We start from the raw sequence: 22445 nt of genomic DNA, 5'->3' as shown, positions 1-22445 counted from the left end.
ATTATCACTGCAATGGAAATGCTGTACAAAGTGGTCATAAAAATGATACTTTAAGAGCAAGCTTGAAAATCTGAAAACAGACATGACACCATTAGTATAGAGATGTAGTTGAAAGGAATACAGACATTTCCCTTTGGGTAATGTCCTTTGAAACCAATTTGCTTTGCAGCATTTGTCTTGATATTGGATGTTCTTCATCTAGAAGAAAGATGCTGATTGAGAAGTGTGAGTTGAATCGTTATTTTTCAAATACTTTGAAAAGTAGTGAAGTCATTAATTGATTTTCTAGAACTGTTTCTCTACAGGTGACATTTTTAGTATTTTAGTGTTGCAGTCTTACAAATAGTTTTGATCAAATCCTGCATCTTCCTGAATGGCTGAAGTGAACAGCAGCATATTGGCCATTGAATTAATTACACATTGAAGTCTCTAAAATATTTTATGTGCTGATGGGTGGAGAGGTGTGGCTGAATGGGATTGGGAGAGGGGCTAAAACATGTGCTACAGACACAGTTAAACGTGTGCTGTACATGTGGTTTCTTTGTGTGTGAGATCTTCATCTCTTTGCTATTATTAATGATTTGTTGGTTTTGTGCTATACGTGGGACACTGGGGTAGGAGAGATGGGAGAAAACCCCACGAGAGAACCTGGAGGTTTATGTGGAGTGCCAGAAATGGAGGAGATTCCACTGTATGAGTCCTATGCTAATCTGGTCAACCACATGATTTTCACAGCTATCCAAAGGAGATCCATTTCTCTAAAGTAATTAATAAAAACCAGGCCAGCAAATGGTATGATAATAAATTGGTATTGTACACCCCAAACCTGTGTGTAGGGTTTGCTTGAGATTGTCTCAAGCCCCAAGATACTCCTGTACTCTGCTCAGTGCCCAGTCAGATGGAGCCTTCATTTGGAGTGATTCAGAGGGCAACCAGAAGGAAAGCTCAGTGAATAAATTGCTGGGAAATAACTATTCAGTATCTTCATCCTTTTTACCTCAGGGCTGAGGTGTTATATCTTCTGTGCAGATGACAAATCTAGGTGGGGGTGACAATAGATCCAAGAACTAGATTTTGAAACAGGAGTTATCAAAATGCTGTGAATGCTGGAATTCTGTAAGGGCAAAGGAATACAGAGCAGGATCCTTAGATAACAGGAATAAACCAAGTATAGTAATGGAAAGATAATCGCTTCTCAGTATTCATTGGTGCCATATCAAGCTAAAAGACTTATTTATATTTATAGATTGAAACATATTTCAGATTATATGGCAATCTTCTAAAGGTAAATTTCAGTACTGTGAGAGGTCTATATTCACAGCACTGGAAGACATGTTCTCTTGAAGAGCAAACATTGCATAGGTTGCAGCACTGGAGTTTTCTCAATGCCACCATGCCATGACCTTAAAAAAACAGGGAAAAGTTTCACACTGCCCCCTTGTGCACCCCCGGCATTATTACCAAAACTGCTAACAAAGCCTTCATTTGGTCAGAGTCAGGCTGTAAATGATGTCGATACCCACACCATGATGGAACTGGGGTAGCTGCAATGAGATCAGGGTGGTTTTTATTGCTGAACACTGACAAGAATGCTTCATTTTCTTTGCAATGGTAAAATATAAACTATTTTATTTATTGCTCAGTTATTCTTCTACCATGCAATATATAAAAGGGTTGTAAATACAGTCCCAACTCAATCTGGAAAAGCAGCTTTTATGGACAGGACTTGTTGTCTGGTGCCATGCCACAGCTAGAGGTAGTAGGGAGGGACACTGTTCCTTCAGCTGCACTTGTGCCTGGTGCCAGCATGGTGCTGCTTTTCTCTATTTGAAATGTCCTCTGGATTAAAATTTCCATCCCAGCTGCCTTAACCAGTTGGCAGAATGTTCTGTCTGACAGGGGAGCTGTGCAGCTCCCAGAGCAGGGACGGAGAGGGTCGCCCAAGTACTAGAAGAAATCAAGCCTCTCCCCCAACATAAACTGAAAGATGTTCTTGCAATCAGAGATGAGAATCAAGATTCACCAGCTCTTAAGAAGGGGGGTTCCTTTTTTATACTGATTTTTTTCCTCTTCTGATGTAGTCTAAATACCTAAAGCCCCCCTGCTGGGGGTATCATTCCATGGGGAAATGATTTATAAGTTGTGGATACCTCCTTTAGGCAGCTCTCAGAGTGACAGGAAATGTAACAGGCAGATCAACTTCTGTAGAAAGTTAAAGAATAAAACAGCATATATTTTCAGATGGATGGCTGCCAGTATAAATCTTTCCTTTCCTGTTGTGCCCTTTTTTGTATATCATATCAGAGAAAATCTTTGAAAATACGGAGTAAATGCTACTCAAACCAGCAGAGAACTTGAGGGAGCTATTGGAGATGTGGTGGCAGTAGAACTGCAAAGAGCATGAACAATCCAGAGGTTAAACGTAGCATTTCTGGAGATGCTACAAATCAGCAGTGTTTTCCAAGAAGAATGCAAGCTGCAAGACAAACCTTTGATCAAAGCTCAAGGGAAACTCTGATAGATGTAAGAATGTCACTTAAAATGTCACTATTGTTTTGGAGACAGCTTATTATGCACTTTGTATCAACCTAGGAGCATATCCAGGTCATTACAAATGTGGTGTTTGCCCACCCAGCAACACTGCTTTCTGTGCATATTTCAGTAACAAAATAATCTTGCCATGTTTCCCCCAGTTAGGCCAACAAAAACTGAGCAGATTGAACTGAGTTTTATTTTGGTGTTGGATCAGATCTGTAATTGCTGATTCTTGATTAATTGTTTCCAATTACAGTTACTTCGAAGCTGAATAGTTACACAGTGACCAGAATTCTAGACAAAGCAGAGAAAATTAGAGGTTGAAAATCCAAGCTATAAAGATACTTTTGTCACCTCTTCTCAAAATTTAGGCCTTCATTTGCAGTCCTGCTGTCTCCTGGTGAAGAAAAACCCTTAGTATGTATCACATTCCTAGTAGAAAAATCCAGACCCTACCTTCAACTTTTTCATTATGAGCTTTTTCATCATACTTTTTCATTTCTTTCATAATAGTGTTTTGTAAGGTTTAAATTGAATTTGTGATAATTTTAAACCAGTGGGATTATAAAAGAATAAATTATGCTATTTTCTTATTTGACAATATTTGACAAGATTATGGTGTTTTGAGAACTTGATCTTTGGACCTCAAAATTAATTTTGGCTCTGGCAAAACCAGGCACTTTTTGTTGAAAAGAGCCATTTTTCAGAGCAGTTTGCTTTCTCAGAGACAGAATTTAAATCAACTTCACATAAAACATAGTAGGACCAAAGAATTCCTACTATTCCCTTATAGGAAGGTTTGGAATTCAGTGACAGTTTGAAGATCAGTGTTTTTAAAGCAAGACTGAAACAGACAATAATTGGAGAGAGAATAATATTATATAAGAAATAAAATTCTTACTCTGGGTCTCTGTCATGGATCTTAACATCCCTTTAACTGGAGAATGCTTGTTTTCTAGTAACAGAGAAGGAAATTATTGTTCCTTTTAAATCTTTATCCTTAATGAGATGTAATGTCTAGCAGCTGTCATGTCTGTAAGGGTCCTGCCTTGCAAAGCTGGTGAAAGCTGAATGCTCACTGAAAAGTGTGTCTAACTACAGCTATTCCTATATGGACAGTTACCTTGCCATCCTCTAGAGATCCTCTTTTTAAAATATTTATCAAAAACTGTATTTTCTGTTAGTGATATATTATCCTTTTTGTGTTCTAGTATTCACTTGAATGGCCTTATTTCCTGTTCTCTTTTTACAATACCCTCATTTTGCAAGACATGGTCTTCCCATTTTTACGTTTAATTTCTTTGGATTTTCATATCTCAGTTTGTTTTTATTACCCTGGATTGTTTCAACCTGTTTCTCCTCTTCCCATCCAATATACAAACACCATAAAGCAGCCTTAGTTTAAAAGAGTAAAGGGGAACTTTATGGTTTTCTATTTCTCACCTGCATGAGAACGATTGTGTTTCTTATCCATTGCTGTGTAGTGGAAATTAAAATTAAGGACTTTGCAGTTAGGATGAATAAAATAAATCTTAACATTTACCTCTTTAATCTTTCATTACAGACACATATATATCATCAGCTGATTTTTTTTTTTTTTTTTTTTTTTTTAGCTGTGCCTGGCAATGTTACTGATCTGAAATGCAAATCAGGGGTTTATGTTTGCATTTTAAAATCTGAAAGTATAGTTATCATGCAAATACATCAATCATTTAACCACAGAGTTTTTCTCCTTTTCCCAACTTCATCAATTAGTTTTTTCTGTATATAGCAGCTCTGAATGACTCCCTTGCCTGTGCAGCTTGGTAAGAGCTACTTTCTGCCTGGGGCTGCAGCAAGGTAACTCTAATCTTTTAACTCTTTCCAACATGCTAGAGTTTGAACTGCTGGATTTGTCAATGGAAACTGAGAATTTATAATATTTGTGGAATATTTCCTTCTTTGTTATCCTTTCAGTGTGGAAAATGACTCTTCCTAGTTGAAGCATGTTTTATGTTACAAACTACAGAATAAGGGGTTGAGCTGCTGCTGATTAAAGGCTGCAATACTCATAAAACCACAGAGGAAAAATAGTTTTGAGTCTTCCACTGTGTCCTAAAATGTATTTTGATCTTGTACTGGAAATGTCAGGCTTTGAAGCTGAGCAAAGTGGTTGCTGATTTTTGTTAAGTGTCTGGAAAATGTAATGCAAAAGATTCTGAAGGATATTAGAGAGAAAGAGGTTGACTAAAACCAGTGTTAGGGTAATCTGTGGGACATCTGGAACAGCCTGGACAATTTAGGATGAGGTTTTCAGAGCTTTACCTGTGTTCTATTGGACCTTAATTACTCACCTTAAAACTTTCAGTACTTGTCAGTGCTTACTGATGGGTTGCTACCTACTGTGTAGGATCTAGGTGAGTGAAATGAAAGGATATTGGTTTTTCTCATTCAAACAAGTTATTCCATTGAATTTACAGAATGGGTAGGATTACAATTCTCCTAGTGTTTCATGAAAAAGGAGTCATTTAAGCTGTAATAATATATTCAATGATGGTTTACAACAGAGTTAAATAAAATGTTGTTTTCTTTAAATGCATTATCAAAAAGAACAAGAAAGTAACAGGAAAAAAAAAAGGGGGGGGGGAATAGGGTGGAAAGTAAATAAAATTGTGCCTCGTGGGAATAGAGGGCTCTTGATGAAAAGAAAATATATTTTTTGATTCATGACAAATAGCTGGATAGGAAAATGCAGTAGAAGATGAATCAGAATACCCCAGGCAAAACAGCAAACTGTCCATCTGAAAGCGGGTACCCCTTGATGAAGAAAACCCTACCAAAATCAAGCAGCAAGATAAAGAGCTGTAAGAATCAAAGCAGGAGTTAAGTGTGTTCAAATCAACTTAGAGAACAGAGAAACTAATACAGGAACAAGGGCACTTGTTCTCAAAGTGTGCAACAAGCATGGCTTAGTTTTAGTGGAAACATGAATGCTCTGAGTGATACATATATATCAGAAAGATAAATATGTGCCCATTCCCCATCTGAATTTGACTTCCAGAGACAAAAATTTGACTGGAAACCAGACAGGATACAGAACTAAACTTTTTTTTTTCTTGTTTGCTTTTTTTTTCTCTTTCGAGTATTAGCAGGCAGTAAAATACCAACAAATCACAGACACTCAGGGTTGTAATCATGCATCTAATTTCAGTTGTCTTCAATTTCCTTTGCAGTAATGTGAAAATATGAAGCTAACATACAATCACTTTAGGACCCTAAAGTCTATACACTGTTACTAATAAGGTAAAAAAATCTGGCTTTCACTGCCATGACATTTCAATATAATTAGTTCCTAGCTCACCCTCTGTTTCTAATTCTAAATGAATGTTGTCAAATTACAAAGTGCATATTGTTGTCAGTATAACCTGTTGTTATTATACACTAATACTGTGTGTTAATGAAGTGTTAAATATCCAGAGCTGCCAACTTCCTGATCCAAGGGAATATGAACACTATGAAATAGATGTGAAACACAACTAAACTGAGAAGAGTCTACTGATCTACACTTGAATGCATTTTTAATATAAATTAAATATCTCATCTTAAATTAAGATGGCTGAATAATCTAAAGGGCTAGATATTTGGCTTACATAACATCTTGGCTTCTCTCTCTCTCTCCATTAATTCATCTAAGATGTCAATCCCTTCTTTAGGGCCCAACCCTCCAAAGTGCAGCAGAAAAAGCATAGAAAAAGCTGCCCACTCTTGCTTTGTACCTTGATGATAATAGTGTCCAACACTTCATAAGCTCTTGCCTTGAATAATCAAACTTATTGGTACCAGTAGCCTTATTCAATATTTAAACTTGCAGTTTAGAAATGTTCTCAGTATTCCTGTGTAGAAAGGAATCTGATGAAAGTCTGCAGGCCAGTGATGTGCCTCAGAAATCATTCTACTAAAAGGAATTCCTTTTTTGATTGAGTAACTTCAGAAGGGAGTCAATATACTTGATAGCATGTGGGAAGGAAAATTGACAAGAATTCTTTGGGAAATAGAGGCAGTACTTCATAAACATCAAAATCCACATTCTTTTATTTAAAGATGAGTGAAGGGGCTGAGATGTTTCTTGCCATCCAGGCTTCTTAAAGGAATCAATCTCAGTAAAAACCACAAAGATGCAAAGGTATTGAATATAAAAGGAAAGGAGATTGTTGAATTTGGCCTGTGCTGTCACAGACACAGAGCAGCACATGAGGACAAGCATCCTGCATCCTACTTTTAGTAGGTGCCCTTTCTAGGAGATTGCTTAACTCGGCCCATTTAACAACCTCTTCCTTGCTTTTGCTTTTGAGAATGCATTGACATTTGCCCTTCTTGTTTCTAGAAGCAGCCACACAAATCCAATAGATTAGGTCCAAGTATGGAAAACAGCAGTGTCATAAAGCTTAATTTCAATAACAAGCTTCAGCAGCTCAGAAAATGCACACTCTTCATTCCTCTTACAATGAAAGAAGTATCATTTAGTCTCTAATGAGGAAAGAGATAATGAGTTAAAGATTTAGTGCTTGTGTTTATAGGAGGCCCATGTGAGATCATCAGCTGGGGCAAAGTTTGGTTTTGTTCGATAGGGTTTTTTTCCCAGTTACATTTGAAAGTAACAGTTTAAATTTATAGAAAATTAATTGCTGTAAATAGCTTTAAAAAAAGAATAGTATATTGGCTCAAAAGAATCTGCCCAGTAAGTATTATATACATATCTTCAGCTAAATATACTTTTATAACTTTATAACAAATTTGTTATAAATTTGTAAAATGACTAATTATTAGCTTTTTTCCTCTTCTGTTCCTCCACACAATAACAACAGAGCCTCTTCTCACCCTCATGACTTAGTTTTTATTAATGCAGACTAATGTTCTCTGTAAAAGCCACTGTGTTCTAACATGAAAAAAATGAGGTCTGGAATATGACCCAGCTGATAAATTTGGAGTAGAACCTAAAATTTTCAGAGACCCAACTTGGTGCTTGTTTCCTGGCTTAGTGATTCCCAAACACTGACATATGCAGCTTTACTGATTTTTACATCATTTCCATAGCCTCAGGCAGGCAGGGAGCAGTTGCTGGGGGCAGGTCAGACTTTTTTGTCTATTTCCTCTTTGCTAAGATGAATTCCAGCACAATTCCCTGCAGGAACTCCCTTGACCCTTGCAGCTTCCATCCCAAACTCTTCTCCTGCCTTCAGCAAGGATCAAGGGAATAGGATTCAGGAAGAATGTCAGCAGTGAGTCTTGCCCCAGAAAGGTTGAAATTCACTGCATTTGGTTGCAGTTACTGAGAGGCTTTCCCAGTTGTCACTTTTAGGGGTTTTGAGAATAAATAAATGCCTGTAAATCTTTGTTCTCTATGATCCCTAAGAGTTTTATGGGCCAGGTCTTTGTGCATTTGATAGGTTATCTAGTAAAAGCATAATTATCTATGACATCTGCAAAAAGTTTATTATATTTTTGTGACAACTTATGTAAAATTATCAACTTGAGAATTGTTTCAGTTATTAATGAAAAATCTGTGAAAGAGGGGAAATAAGTAATGCATTTAAACTCCAAAAATATAATCTTAAAATGTAAAAATCTGCTTAGAACCATACTATTTAGCTACATTGTATTGCAAAACAGTTTCAAGGAGTATTATTGCTGCCCATTTCCATTTATCTTTAAACAGGGCCTATATCTCATTATTATTTCTATTCATGACTCACAGTATTTCTAAATATTTCTACTTAGAATAAATCAGATGTGTCAGCCTCACACTAGAAACCTCCCCTATGCATTTCCACAGACATATATGAACCTCTTTTAAATAGTGTATAGGCTTAGGGTCCCATCATCCCAAATTCTACAATTCCAAGCTGCTGGAGCTCCTTTATTGTAAGTGTGTGTGTGCTTATCAGTCTGCAAACAGCTAAATTGTACATAATTCACTCATTTATAAAAAGACCTTTCAGCCAGTCATTAGTTTTTATACCAAATATTACCCTGCATTGTTTCAGCCTGATTTTCCTCTTCCCATCCAATATACAAACACCATAAAGCAGCCTCAGTTTAAGGGAGTAAAAGGGAATTCTATGGTTTTCTGTTTCTCATTTGCATGAAACGATTGTTTCTTACCCATTGCTGTGTAGTGAAAATTAAAATTAAGGACTTTGCAGTTAGGATGAATAAAATAAAGCTTAAAATTTACCTCAGCTATAGCAAAAATGTATGTTTAACACACTGTCCCATATCTCCACACATTATTTAGTCAGGTTTACATAGTTAATATGTTTTCCCATAGGCTATTATACATTTACCTCTGCTTTCTTGAAGTACTTGCTTGTCTACAAAGTACTACTGATAAAAATTATATATCAAACAAATGAGTTGCAAGTCAGGAGCCTCTAAATAATTAATTAAATGCTCGTATACTCATAAATATTACAGAAAAGACCAATAGGTTCCAAAAGAGTATTTCCCTTATAACTCCTTAGTTAAACTGCAAGGGCATGATGTTGTTTAGGAGGCTGAATTATATATAACTAGATTTATAATTAGTTCAGCTATTAACCTTTTCTCCAGTTTCTCTCTTTGGTGATTTACTGTACTATAAATTCCATAAGAGATTACCTTGCAAAAAATATGGTTTTACATAAATGCCCCATGCATATTTTATAAAAACTTTTAATTTATTTATTCTGGGTCTGATTCTTTACATTCTCATGCTGGTGCGGTCTTACCTCTGCATATGGATATGAATGTGACCAAAGGAGAACTTTCTGATCACTTAAAGCAAACGTGCTTTGTTTATTTTTTAACAGATAAGCATTAAGTAGGTCCCATAGGGTTGAGGCAAAACTTTAAAAAAAAAAAAAAAACCAAAGTTAAGTTTTGAGTAATGTGCCTGGCAGAAATTGTAGGCAGATCTAAGGCCCTAAATCAGGGTGTAGAAAAGTTAGCAAGTTTTATTTATCCTGAACCATTTATTGCCCAATCATTGGTGTAGATTTGCTATCCCTTTACACTTTCCTCCTCATTTTACTGGTATAAAAACAGGTGGTGTTCAGCTTTACAGAAAAAGCCAAGTTACATAGTTGGTTAGACAAACCTCAGGCACTAAAAGGGATGTTTCTGTATGTGTGGTGGGATTTCTGCAGGTGAGCAAGACTTCTGCAGATGTCTAAACTGTTTTTTTTTTTTTAAAGAGGCATCAGAACCTGAACAGAGCTGATGACAGCCAGGGAATGGGTTTACATGAATGCTGCATAAGCTTTTAAAGCTGTAGCACTTCCAAAAGCCTGCAAGAATATGACCCAATCCATGTTGTTTAAATGGCTGAACGTGCATCTGTAATTTGCCATCCGTTCAAAAGTCAAAAAAAAAGAGATTATTTAATCTAACACTTCAAAAACCTCTCCTCAAAAAGCTAAACACAACGTTCTTATGCTGTTACAATTTAAAACGTATCTGTAAACAAGAGTTTAGACTCAAAACACTTGTTTTAAAGCTATTTTAATCAATTACTTTGTGACTTTGTAGTTTTAGAACAGCGGGTTTATGTCTTAGAGGGATTTGGAGTCAAAACCAACAGCACATATTTAACTATCATAACCACCCAGCAATTAAGCTTAGTTTCTGTATTCCCATCTAACTAGCCTTGCAATCTAGGAACTTCTGTGTATACTGGGATTTCTGTAGAAGTTGGCATTAATGAAAATAAAGTTTCAAAATTTCCCTAGGCTCAATCTAGACATTAAGAATGTAAATGTAAATTAGCAGAGAAGAACCAGCAGCCTTGAATACTAACATTTCCATCACATTATTTTTAGTTAAAAAATTACTAAGGAATAGGGGAGCTACTCTTCTACACCTGCCACCTCCAAAATGAATTAATAATTATCAGAACATTCATATAATTGTCTTATATTCTGTAACATTGCAAGACTCAGACACTTTCCAATTACAGATTAATATTGTCTGTCTGACAAATAATAGCTATCCAGTGCTGTCCTGTCTTGCCTCTAAAAAGATTCTTTTCTGCTTAAAAAACATTTACAGAACAAATGTGGCCACAATATTCTTCTTATTTTGCTCTAACTGGCATGGAAGTTTTGCAATTGCCTTGCTTTTTCCTGACATTCATATAAAGCATTTACTTTCACTGCTTTCTCATTGCTCATTTTGGTCTTTTCTGTGATTGTGGGTGCCCAGACTCTGACTCTATCCTCATCAGCACTTCCAGTGATGGCAAGCAATGGAAAACAGAGTTTTAGCCTTGTCCTGGGGCTTTTTTTAGTTTCAAACTATTGGAGTGGATAGAACCAAAGTACTGAGTCTAGTTATAAAAACGTGAAACTTGGATACTTAAGGGACTGCTCTTTTTAAAACTTTTTATAGTGATTAAACACTTTTTGTTGTGATCAGTTACATGTTCAATTCTTTGCCTACTCATCATTATATATATAATGATATATCATTATATGCTGATAGCAATGAGCCTAACTGGAAGACAGGAATTTACTGGAAGGGCAACAATGATAGAAACTCTATTTTTTGAAGCTCAAGGGAAGGACTCAAAAAATTTGTATTTTCTGTGGCTATCCAGGACCATTGTCCCACGGGAAGAGTGGCTGATTCAGCTGAAAAGTTTGGGTTTGTTTTAAAATTGAGCAGAGTAGTTTTATTATAAATATAGCGTGAAGGTTCTATATGCAAGTATGTTTACCTTGTTTCTTTTGGTGTCATGAAAAAAGGGGATTGATCATGTCACCATAATATAAATTGAGTTGGAAAGGATCTCAAGAAATTTTATGTCTAACCCTTTCAAGTTTGAATATTCCCAATGATGGAGAACCCATAACCTCCCTAGGCAACCTGCTCTAGTACCTGATGACCCCCAAGTGAAAATATGTGTCCTAGTGGACCCAAATATGTGTCTAGTTGGAGTTTCTCATGTTCCAGTTTGTTGCCTTTTGCCCTGTCCCATCTTGCTGAACTCACTTCAGAAATCAATGTTTCTCTTGTAGAAAGTAGTAGAAAAAGAGTAGAAAACCATGTACCAGATGGGGGCCCAGAAAAGGGGCCCCTAGGGGCTCGCTGCTTTCTCTGCCTTGGCCTTGTACTGTCCAGGTGCATGGGATTCCTGCAGTCACATCCAAGACTTTGTGTTATCCTTTTCTGGACTCCATAAGGTCCCTGTGTGTCCTGGTCTGTGCAGGGATCACTCCCCACAACTTGGTCTTATCCCCAAATTTGCTGAATGTCTCCTCTTGCCCATTGTTCAGTTTGTTCATGAAGAGATGAAACTTTCTTCAGCCCTGAATCTGCAATAATAAAATAAAGAATCTGACAGGTAACTATCTAAATGAGATGGCAAATACTGTGTGTTCCTGTTTTTCCAGAATGGGCTGTATGAGTTGACTGTATTTTAATAGATAAAAACCCAGCACTTCCTCTCAGTGAATCTGGAATAAATCAGTATATTCAGATCTTCCTCAACACCTGCATGGGAACTACACAAACCTCAGAAACATTTGTACTTTGAATGGCAGTGTCTTAAGTTACTCTCTCAAAAAAATACATCAACCAGCTTTATTTTATTGACTGGAAGATTTTGTGGGAGCCAGGAGATAGATTTTGATAACAAATATAAAACTAAAAGAAAAATGGAGTTGCATTGTAAAACCTTGAAAATCTCTGTTTGCTCCAGTATAGTACTTAAGGGATGATGATACCTGAGACAATTTTCTACAGTGACTTTCAGAATTTTCCATAAATATTGCATAAATTTGCCCTTTTATAGATTTGGTCCTAAGTTTTATTGCTTTGTGACTTTTGAAGATCTCATACATGATACATTTTTAGCACAGTATCCTATTTTACGTCCCTTATCAGTGTTCTAACAGTTTGGACCTCAGTTGTGAAGCCAGCTCAGTGTCTTCCTGTCAAGTGTATTTGTACAGGTTTTGGAATTGCTGGTGAATGGTAACAAATCAGGACTGACTGACTCTTCATTGCCTTTCTTATAGGGCAAGTAGGACACCAGCTTACACAATTCATTTTATTGCAGTTTCTCACTAAATTGAAGGTGAACAAAATAATTTAAGGCATCACAGTTTTCAGCAAGATGCCTCTTTGAATGTTTATGTTTTAAAGCACTTTTAATGCAAGAAATCTGTGTATAATTATCTCTAATTAGCCATCTCTTCCACTGAGATTTATACTAAACATTTAGTTTCTCTCTTCTCTGCAGTAGTTTTATCCCAGGCTTTTTCAACAAGTAGGATTGTCTGACAAGCTGAGCTCTGGATAAAATTTCAGTCATCTGACTCCATTTTACCTGTTGCTTTAGGACATTTCTTGATGAGGCCAGAACTAACTTCATGTCTAATTAAGCTGAAGAGATTAAGATATTTAGCTCTTGGTTTTTTATACTTCCCCAAGGAAAAAGTAAATGCACGAGCAACAGAGAGCAGCAAAAATACAAGCAAGAAAAAAAGCAGAAGGAGAGTAGTATGTGATAAAAGGAAACAGGAAAAGGCAGGAGCAAGTTGGGTGGATGAGGCTTCATAAAGCATCTTCACTTTCAAACTCCTCAAAAGAAATTGCACTGCACTACAAGTCAGAGTTCCTCTCTAAACCAATAATTACATAATAATCAGGTAAACCTGAAGAGAAAGATAGAAGAAAGGACTTTGTCTTTTATACACTGTATTTGAAAACAGATCCTTAATGCAACTTCCTTTTCATGCAATAAATTACACTGCAGGCTAACCATGAGGTTGATGAAACATGGGATCCAAAACACCCCAGGAAACCTGCCTTGCTTTATGTTCCTTATCTTCTTCAGTGGCAGCTTTCATACAATGAGGATATTAGAACAGAAACCATCCCTGCTATTCAAAAGTTTAATCTCTCTTGAAAAGTGCTTTACTTTAATGCCACTCTAATGGACAAGCTGATAGACTCAAACCTCTTTTAGTGTGTATTCATATGCAGGAGTAAACATTGTCAGTGAATACTTTTTGCCAATTATTTTTAATAGTCCTCTTTCTTGGTAAAAGGTTTTTAAAATCTAGTTCAGATGCATGTTTCTGCAGTACCAAAAGCCTTCTCCTAAAAGCAGGAAAGCATTTAAACTGATCTTTTCCCATCACCAGCTATTTTCATATATATTCCTGGTAGTTTTTAAAATTTTTTTTAATCCTTTCTTAGGAACTGAAAAAATACAGATGCTCTTGAGGCTTTTTTCCTTTTCTTTCTTGACTTAGAATTCTTTTTTTTCATGTCTTGCATGGAAGCTGGGAAAACAACTGGTCTGTTTGGAGGATTCCAGGATCCAAATCAAAACAATGAGGAAAAATATTTCTTTATGTCAGACTGGAAATCGATTTTTTTTTTTCTTTTCAGTTTATCAAAACAAAAGCGAATGTTTAATTTTAACCTAAATGTTTTATCTTAAGTTATATTACTTCTTATAATTAATTCAAGGAAAATAAATATTGGATACAGTAGGTACCATCACCCAAGTAAGGCTTACTGGGAAAGTGAAGAATCAAGTACTGGTGATAGGAGCATTAGCACCACCTTGTGTTCATGTGAGATGAATATAAGTAACACTTGAACCCAGCCATTAGAATTACAACATTTTATTTTCTGTACTGCACATTAACGAAGGAGCCAGGTTTGGGAAGAGGTGCATATTTTGTTGCTGCCATAATTTTAGAATAATCGATTCATCCAGACAGATGGAAAATTATCAGGAAACAAGTTTGCAGTTCTGGCCACACGGTAGGCAGCAATCAAAGCACCCAAACAGCCCCTCATCACTTTTTTTGGTAGGCATCTTGGCACAAGATAGTTTAGAGGGGAATTTTGAAAGATCTGCAGGAATTTAGAGGAGTTCTTTCTGAGTGTGAGAGGTGACACTATAAAAACTATGGAAGGATTTTCTCTGCACTGCACTAAAAGTCAGAGCTCCTCTCTTAACCAATAATTACATAATAATCAGGTGAACCTGAACAGAAATATGGAAGAAGGGACTTTGTCTTTATACACTGTATTTGAAAACTGATCCTTAATACAATTTCCTTTTCATGCAATAAATTACACTGTAGGCTAACCATGAGGTTGATGAAACAAGGGATCTATCAAATATTGGAATAGCTTGCTTCTCTCTTACTTCTAGTACATGATGTACAGTTTCTGGCAGAAAGTTTGGGGCAAAATCTGTTCTTGCCAGGAGGTGGTAATAACATGGGAGTGCAATTCTACATATGGGTTCCTAGATCTATGTGCATTTAGCCTGGCTCCATGCAATTCAGCTCTCCTCAGTCACAAGGAAATAGAACAGCAACTTTCCCTATCTTCAGAAATCTTCTGTTCTAGAAATTAAAACCTTTTGACTGCTGTTTCATACCTCATTTCTCCTTCCTCATCTTTTACAAATTTGAATACACTCAGACTAAAGCAAGGCTCTGTGTGTCACTTTAGTGAAATGTACCCATTTGCTCTTTGGTAGGAACATAACCAGAAGAATAGGTAATGACAGAATATGCTCATAACTATTAAAAAAATTATCCCAATTCTCCTTTACATTTCAGTTCATGTAATGATGTGTTCCTTGTCAAAATGAACACATCTTGGGTAGAGCTGGACTTCTCTTGCTACGTTTTGATCCCATGTTACACCCACTCCTCTCATGCATCTACATCAGACTGGTGTAAAATATTTTTAAAAATGACATTTTAAAACCTCTGTATACAACTCTGAATGACTGATAGGTCTCATTAGTTTTATCAAGTATAAATAACTGGATTTAAAAAAATAACCTTTTGGAGTATGGTTGAGAACCTATGTTGATGTACACAAGAACTTCCTCAGCAGTGTCCTTTTGGAGTCTGACAGTGTCTCAAATGTCCTTACAATTTTTTTTGCCTGTTACCTAAGGGACAGGACAATATGTTTAGTGCTAGTGCTGCTCAGTCCCTTCTGTCACTTTCTGGCAGACAGCTAGGACCTCAATGCCCTTCATATTTAGGTGTTTTCCTACCAGTATTAAGGCACTTACTGTGAATATTTCACCTCCTTTTTAAAATAGTTTCTCTTAGTCTGTTGAAAAGACCAAAACCAACAATTCAACCCTTGTATTTCCAAGCAACTATGCTAGAAAGCATAGTCAGCACTGGGATCTGGCTGATTTCCTGCCTTTGTGCTTTGAAGCCTGTTCACCCTATGAAGGAGTAATTTCCATGAACAGCATACCAAACAAACATTTCAATTATTTAAGGCAGTACCTTATCTTATCTTATCTTACAGTTGTCCAAAAAGCAGTCTAGTAAACTAGAAAAATTCTCAAAACACTAAGAAGCAAAAAGAGAAAGTTTCAGCTTCATTTTCAAGCCCAGGCTGGTAGGACTCTATATTAAGTGTGGTAAAAACCTGCCCCAGGTGGGATGCCAAGGTCCTGCTCTGCAGTGAGAGCAGCAGCTGGGCCTCAGGTCTCAACAGACTGTGGCAATGCAGTCGATGATCTCTGTTTCCACAGGAGGCACAAGAATAATTTCAAACCAGTGCTTCAGCAGATCTCAGTTACCAGTTAAAGAAAAGAGAATCAATCACTCAGGAGGCTCTTCTGAACATGAGCTGACCATAAGGTGTTAAGCTAGACCTTAGCATCAGTACTGCAGTGACAAGTACTGCAGCTGCACACCCGTGATTCTATTCCCTTAAAGTGAAAATCCCCAGTGCAGGGGTGCTGCAGTTTACATGAACATGTTTTCAGTCCAGGAAATAACACCAGCATATCTAACAATATTCTGCCTAATATTTTCTTCTAAGCCAGTTTAGCATACTTGCTTGAGAAATGAGGGTCAGAACATTTTGAGGTTTTTTTAATGCACTTTTGGTATTTGGTAGGGTTAGGTTTGATGTTCTTAATGGCTTATTATGAAAATCTTTATTCTGAATCTTGGGGAAATCTGTGTCTGTTTCTTCTACTGAGGTAGTTTCTCTAAAAGAAAAACTCCTATTATTGTTGGTTATCATCTTGCACTAGAATCTGCTCCTAGTTCTCGTGGAGCATCCATACAATAAACCTGAAGTGTAAGACCCTTCCATTTATCTTTCTCATGGACTACACCTGCATGGTCTTCCAAGCAGACCTTTTTTTGTTTCTCTAACCCCAACTCACTACTGAGCATCCTATGGGTACCTGAAATGACCATGGGTACCTGAAATGACCTTAGGTACCAGATACTCCACTTGAAATCTGGCAACAATTTTCCATGATCGACTTTATGAACTCTGGCTCATTTATCTCAGCAGTGGCTGAAGACACAATGGTAGCAGTTAATGTCCAGAAACATTAATAATAATGTGTGATCTTTGCTAATATAGCAGGGTTATACTTACTTGGCAATGTAGTGTCTTAAAACCTGGAACCTAGACTGCTTGGCTGTCTTGGTTTATGTTTCTGTAACAGGTCAGTGCTGTTCTAGGCCATTTTCTCTTTGTCAGTTTTGAACTAGTTCCATGTTCAGCCTATGGATGAAAAAATCTAACTTTTGTGTCTATGAAAAGTAAATATTAAGGTATATCAAGTGAGAAGAAACCAAAACTATATCTCCTGGGAAGGAAAATTTACTCTTTACTTTAGGCTCCATGTAGTTCATGACTGATCAATACTGCTGAAGAATTATTCCACCTACAAGAAGTAAGTCATAGATATTTGAGATACACTTTCCAAAGAGGACTTATTTGTAGTGAAATGAGGCAAACAGGTGTTGCTAATTACAAGGTGGGAGGTGTGAGCTTGTGTTAAGGCCACCTGTGCCCAGTTAGGGGTGACCCCAGCTGCACATGAGAAGCGACCAATCCTGCTCATGCACAGCTGGGGTCAGCCCTAACTGGGCACAGGTGGCCTTAACACAAGCTCCCACCTGGTAATTAGCAACACCTGATTGTCTCATTTCACTACACTTATTCTGACTTAAAATACTTGATTTTTAATGATGTCAAGATTCATGGGAAATGGGGTTAGTTTGTTACTTCTGGCCTTTCAAAGAAAGTAATGTATAGCCCATGATTTATTTTCTGATGCACAGTATGTGTTTCACCCAAGGAAAAAGTAAGGGACTATTTACCTCAGGATCTTTACAGCTCTGCTTTCTTTAGGGTGAGGCAGACTTAAATTTCCAGAATGTTGCTGAAAGCAAATTTCCCAAACTTCTTCATCTTAAATTTGCATGTTTAGAAATCTGCAGAGTAGAAGGAAATAAATACCTCAGGTCTAGAAAGGAAGACATGAAGTCAGGACTGTCATTCCTGTAAGATGCAATTTTGATGCTAGATATGGAAAACTTGATCGTATTTTTGGTTCCTCATCCTTCTTTTCATCTTCCCACCCTGTTTTTCAAAGACCTTTGGTTTAGAATTACTGAAGCCTCAAGACTTTTTTGCAGAATTGGGTTGCTTGCAGCCTACATAAACTGGGGAGACATCTCCATTGCTTCATTTTTATAGATACTCATCTACATGTGTCAGAAAAAGAGCTGTATTTTGGGCCAGTTCCTGCATCACCTTTGCAGCGCTGTTCAGGGAAGAATTTATTTTTTTTCCTTTTCTCCCTACAAACCTCATGTGTGGTTTTTGTTTGTTTGCTTGTTTCTTTTTACCTGAAGCAGCAAGGATAAAAAATCAGTAAGCTTTTCTCATGGGCACCTGAATTTTATTTCTGATAGTGCATGCTTAAGGCAGGGTTGCCTCAAAGAGCACATTAAAAATGACAATAAAAGTTATGTATTATCAGCAGGATATTAGAATCACAGAAGGCCTTACCTAATTTATTCTGTGTAGGCAAAGAAATACAGTATTTCCTTACTTAAGAGTGTGCTGTTGAGATGTTTTGGTTTGGTTTCTTCAAGATGGGCTTTTTCCCAAATACTTAAGTCAACAGCTGAAGCTAACTCTAAACGAAACAAGTCCTGGGGCCTGATACAGGTTAATAAGATAAACTGGACTTTAGGTGCTCTATGCAGAAACTTGAAAAGAAATGACAGAAATTGTGATTTTTTTTTTTTTTTTCCATTGGAAATGGATGTTGCATATTGCAACAGTTGTTCCAGTGCTGAATGCACGAGGTAAATAATTTAAACACAATGATTTTAAGGAATTGATAGATACGTGAATGCATGTGAACTGAAACTAGGATGGAGACAGTGATGAGCTGGGTCCAGCTGCAGAGGAACTTTGCCAGTTCCTCGGGTTCTTCAGCACAATCAACATTTTACTTGCAGATTTAGCTTTTATGAAAAAGCAGGTTGTAATCACCTTCCCACCTTGGAATGTCTTCTTGAGGATACAGAGTGTACAAATGATGAAATTTAGAGATTCCCACCAGAAGATAAAAATTCCCCTGCACCAAGCCCCGGGTCTGGTAATGAAGGTGGCAGATCCATCCCCTCCTTAATGAGCTCAATTCGCCAAAGGAAAGAGGCTGAAGCATCCTCTCTCCCAAGCCTCGATTCCACCACCACTCTTACTTCCTCAGCAAGGTGAATTATTTACAGGGAGCTATTCTGCAGAGGACGGCCGGTGGCTTTCTTCTCTTTCCTTTCCTCCCTTTCCCGGGGCCGTGAGAAGCCGATGGCCACCCCGGGCGCCCTGTCCCTGCGGCTCGGGGCAGCTCCTCCCTTTCGGACGGTCACAGCTGCCTCCTGTGCCCGGTTCCTTCTCTAACTGTGCCGATGGTTTCCCCTTCCCGCCCGAGGTTCGGGCTCCGCTCCGCCGCAAAGCCGGGAGCACCGACACCCACCTCACTCCCGCTGCGCTGCTCGGTGCGCGGCGATTTGAGGAGCGGAGCTCGGTAACGCGCCTGCGCACATCTCCCGGGCATGCCCATTAACAGCGAAGGAGTCGAAAAAGGGGGAAAAAAATAAAAAAAGCCGAAAAAAAAAAAAAAAAAAAAGCCACACACACCACCCTGAGAGCGAGCGGCGCCGCTGACACTACACCCGCTGGAGAGGAGCGGCGGCAGCAGCATCAGCATCGGGGCTGCGCCAGCGAGCCGGTCCCGCTCCCTTCGGGGCTTGGCTTCTCTCAGCCGCCGCCGGTAGCTGCGGGTCCAGCCGCGGGATCCGGAGCCGGCGCCGTCCCCGTCCCCTCGGCGGGGCGGAGGGGCCGGGGCGGGCTGCGGGGAAGCCTGGAAGCGCCGGTAACAGCAATGTGGATTTATATTCGCCCGCGTCGCAGCCGCCCGGGAGCGGGATGCGGGCACCGCACCTAGAGGCGACGGGAGAAGCCGTCGGCGGGGCTGAGCCTGGGCGCTGCTGAAAGTTCAGCCGGTGGCCGCGCTCGGTAAGTTTGCCGGGGAGGTGCGAGCGGAGCCGCGGGCGCCCGAACTTCGCCTCTTGCGGGGGGCGGCGGCCGTGCTGGGGCGGGGGAGAGGGTGCCCTGCCCCGCAGGAACGGGAGTCACCGGGAGCTCTCAGAGGGCTGCGGAGTTTATTTGGCTTTTTGCTTTTTGGGGGGTTATTTTTTGTTCGTTTTTGGGGTGCCGCTGGGTGCGTACGTGCCGCCTGCAAGCGCTGCTGCGAGGCGGTGGAGCCGTGTGCTCGGTGCCGGCGTGCGGGCAGCTCCCGGGCCGGCGGTGCGGGGGTCTCTGCGTCCCCCGGCGTTACCGCGCGGAAGGGGCTCCCTCCGTCCGCGGAGGCGGAGCGGGGCGGCGGCCTGAGCGCGCGGCGGGGCGCGGAGAGAGGCGGGGCGCGTGCCCGCGGGAGGAGGAGGAGAAGGAGAAGGAGAAGGGGTGGGGGGGGGCGGTGGCGAGCGCGGAGCTCCGGTTCCGCGCGGGCGGGGAAATCCGCATCCGCGGAGCCCTCAGCGCCGAGCCGGGTCTGGCGGGGCAGCACGGCACCGCGCCCCCTCCCTTTCCCCACGCATCCCTCTTTGCGCGGTGTTGCGTGGGGATCGCGTCGTTTCTGACCGATTCTCCGGCACCATCGGTGAAACGCGTGGTTGGGAGCTGGGAATCTCGAGTTTTAGTCACGGCGCGTATGGTGGTTACTGCTCAGCTGCTGCTGCTGCTTTCAGCTGTTTTTCCCCCGAATCCCTGGCAGCTGTAGCTGGGGTGGCTGCCGGTGCGGTTGTGGTAGGTGGGGAGATGACTGCTCGGGGAGTGTGATCCGTGTGGTTTTCCTGTGTGAAATGCCAACACGGTTATGCTGGCAGATGTGGGGTTCCATCTTCTAATTCTCAAATCACAAGAACTTCCCCTCCCCGTACCCCCCACCCTCTCCTTTTTCGGCGTGAATTTACGCTGCTTTTTCAGTCTGCGCTAAGTACCTCGGCGAGTCTTGCATTGATTGTGCTCATAAGATCCGAAGGTTGTAGATACCCATCTTGATCGGGCTGATGCTTCTCTGATAATGAACGGCTCAGACTCTACTGTGGAAATCAACACTGTCCGGGTGGTGGGGCAAGGATCTCAAACATCTGGTGCCTCTCCAAATGTTTTTGCAGTTCCAAAACCTCGCCACTCCTTGTGCCTCTATTCCGGCTGGTAATTGGGAAGCTCAACATAGAGATTTGAAGTATTGAATTGCAGGTGCTGTAGAGGATATCCTGTGAATCACAAATGGCAAGGTACACTGTAGGGAAAGAGCTATCCATCAGAAGGTGAGACCCAGCCCGATAGTTTTCCTTCTTTCCTGCCCGTAGTTTCTTTCCAAAGCTTATTTTATGCATGGCTTGTAATGCCGTGGGGCTAATTTTGAAATACTTCCTCTCAGGTGAAATACAGGATTGCCGATAAACTAATTGCTGTTTTCCCTATAGATGGTATCTGTCGATAATATAAAATAATCAGAAACTGTTAAAGTCTTTCTAATGCAAATGTGTGTTTTGAGGTTTTGGGGGTTTTTTCAATAACTCAAATCTTTTAACTACTTGGGGATTTAGGAACCTGTGTGGGTGTTGCCTTTTTGTTGTATCACAGTATTGTTTCAAGGAATGATTAGAAGTTTTCTGAATAACCTATTCCCAATAGGTTTTGTTCTATGAATGTGTGATCTTTAAACAAGCCAACTGAATTCCAAACAGTTATGTAAAAATCTTTTAAAGGGAAAAGTGCCTTCCATTTGCTGAATTTTAAATATTTAAATGACACATGTATTTCAAGAAGTAGAAGATTCTTTTTGAAAGCACAGTAAAAATGTGGGAATGCAAATTACTGCTATTAACATCTCAAGTAGTGAGATATGGAAGTAAATGAACATATTGTATTGATGCCTTATTTATATAAAAAAAAAACCCTCTGAAATGTATTCAGAGTTCTATAAAAGCAGCATCGTGTGAGAAAAGATGGAGCAAAGGAAGTCTGTTATTAGTCATTTGAAGCAGCATAGTTTAAAATGATGATTTTTTTAAAAAAACTGAAGAAATGACATAGTTGCTCACACATGTGCCTCTGGTCACGTGTGTGGAGATGTACAAGATTTTTACTCTGCAGTAATGAGTTAGGAATAGGTAAGTGTCTACTTTCTTCTTGTAATTGAGGTAGGAAATTCTGAGTAGTGGCATCGATGTTAATTGGAGTAGGCAGGACGTTAGCTCAATGTGATTTGTGAGGTCTAAATGGTATGAATTTAATTTTTAAATTACCTGAATCTGAGACACAGGAATAATACTGCTTAGCTTATAATTGTCTCAGAGATTGTGGAACAACATTCTTATCCATTTGGTTAGAAATATTTTTTGTTCCTATTTAAAGACTTGAGTCACAAACCTGGCAGTATCTCACAATGACCAAAGTGGGACTAGAATTTAAAATGTTTTAGAGAACAAATATTAAATTGGTGATGGTGCTATGTCTGAAATGGAAGAGTGTCTGATTTCTTGTCAGTTCCTTAC

The 22445-nt window shown here is 39.3% G+C and overlaps 1 protein-coding gene across 2 annotated transcripts in view; it reads left to right on the top strand.

The window, feature by feature from the left end:
• TENM1 (teneurin transmembrane protein 1) overlaps positions 1–22445 on the top strand; it is a 453479-nt gene that overhangs the window by 127775 nt on the left and 303259 nt on the right. Inside the window, exon 1 of one of the 2 annotated variants that reach the window (XM_071757632.1) lies at positions 19516–19896. The exons of the other annotated variant lie outside the window; for it this stretch is intronic. The gene's annotated coding sequence lies outside the window, so the exon portion shown is untranslated. Of the gene's footprint in view, positions 1–19515; positions 19897–22445 lie in introns of those variants that run through there. 2 annotated transcript variants of the gene reach the window in all.

The sequence above is a fragment of the Heliangelus exortis genome, chromosome 14 (genome assembly GCF_036169615.1).
Source record: "Heliangelus exortis chromosome 14, bHelExo1.hap1, whole genome shotgun sequence".
Classification (NCBI taxonomy): Eukaryota; Metazoa; Chordata; class Aves; order Apodiformes; family Trochilidae; genus Heliangelus; species Heliangelus exortis.
The sequence above is the reverse complement of the archived record's forward strand: the minus strand, read 5'-3'. Positions and strand labels throughout refer to the sequence as shown.